Source organism: Brassica oleracea, chromosome C4 (assembly GCF_000695525.1).
Source record: "Brassica oleracea var. oleracea cultivar TO1000 chromosome C4, BOL, whole genome shotgun sequence".
NCBI lineage: Eukaryota > Viridiplantae > Streptophyta > Magnoliopsida > Brassicales > Brassicaceae > Brassica > Brassica oleracea.
In genome coordinates, this window is record NC_027751.1 from 33279755 (window position 1) to 33281376 (window position 1622).

The window sequence follows — 1622 nt, forward strand, 5'->3', positions numbered from 1 at the left end:
TCCATCTCAATTATGCAACCTGGCGGAACGTCCAGCAATGGGCATCGATCGATATTAGGTGGGTGGTGTCGATCGATAAGTGGTTGGCGGTATCGATCGATGTCGGGTGGGTGTAGATCGATGATGTGGGGTGGTTGTCGATCGATCTCATCAGGTTGGTGTCGACCGATGCTAGCCTTTGAAGTTTCCAAATCTCCTCTCGAAGTATGCTGATCATCATCAAGCTTCTTCTTCGAATTTTGATCCATATCTTCAAACCATTCCTCCAGCTGTAAGGAGTCTTCCACGGTGATTTCTCCGTCTACATCGTCGAACGACGTTGAGGTCGTGATGTCGATCGACGTTGAGGTCGTGAGGTCGATCGAGGTTGAGGTTGTGCTATCGGTCGACATTGAGGTCGTGCCGTATGTCGACGTTGAGGTCGTGCTGTCGGTCGACATTGAGGTTGTACCGTCTGGCGACGTTGAAGCCCTGCCGTCTGTAGACGTTGAAGTCATGCCGTCTGTAGACGTTGAGGTCCTGCCCTCGGTAGACGTTGAGGTCGAGTCTTCAGTACCCGCTTCCTCTACTCTGCTCAACTCTCCAGACACATGTTGTTCATCCCTTTTTGCCATAATGTCGTCGAGCAGCTGTATTGGAATCATATACTCCTCATCTAACGATGCCAAGAACCTGTCCCATTTATCATTCTTCTCCTTTTCTCGAGTTGCTTCAGCAGCATCATCAAGAAATTTCTAAAGGAAGGCTCTTTCAATATCATCCCAGCTAGTTAGAGATCCTGGTTGCAGTTGACTGAACCATCTGAATGCATCCCCAGAAATAGAATATGGGAAGATTTTGAAGAGCATGTGGTATTCAGACACTTCATTATACTCACTCCTTGACACGAGATCCTCAAGCTCTTCGATGTGGTTTCTAGGATCTTGGTGAGGAAGACCCTGGAAGGGGTCTTGACCTACCCAATCATACCACTCTCGGCTCAGGTTAAAGTCATTCATCTCAGCAACATCAATCATATCAGGGATCACAGCACCCTAAGCATTAATCAACTGTCCTGCGTTGTTGTGAGTGTGACCTTCTTCGTCTCTCAACATCCCATTCTCGTTGACTTTAAGTATGAGCACATCGATCTTCTCTGTCTCCCCGCAAGTGGTGTTGTTTTTCACCGGATGAACAGTGTCACGATGAACAGTGTTCGGGTGAACAATGTCGGGATGAACAGTGTCAATAGACGCGGGATGAACAGTGTCGATCGATGGGAGATGAACAGTGTCGATGTGTTCGGGTGAACAATGTCGGGATGAACAGTGTCAATCGACGCGGGATGAACAGTGTCGATCGATGGAAGATGAACAGTGTCGATAGACGCGGGATGAATAGTGTCGAGATGAATAGTAACTCGATGAACAGTACTTGAGCTAATAGTATCGTTGTGAACAGTGTTGTCTGACACAAGTTAGATAGTGTCGATCGACGTAGGTTGAACAGTATCGATCGACATCGGGTGAACAGTATCGATCGACGCGGGATGAATAGTGTCGATCGATGATTGAATTTCTACGCTGCCAATCGCTGCTTGGATGGTGTCGACTATCCTCTTAGACTTAGGATCACGCGTTCCA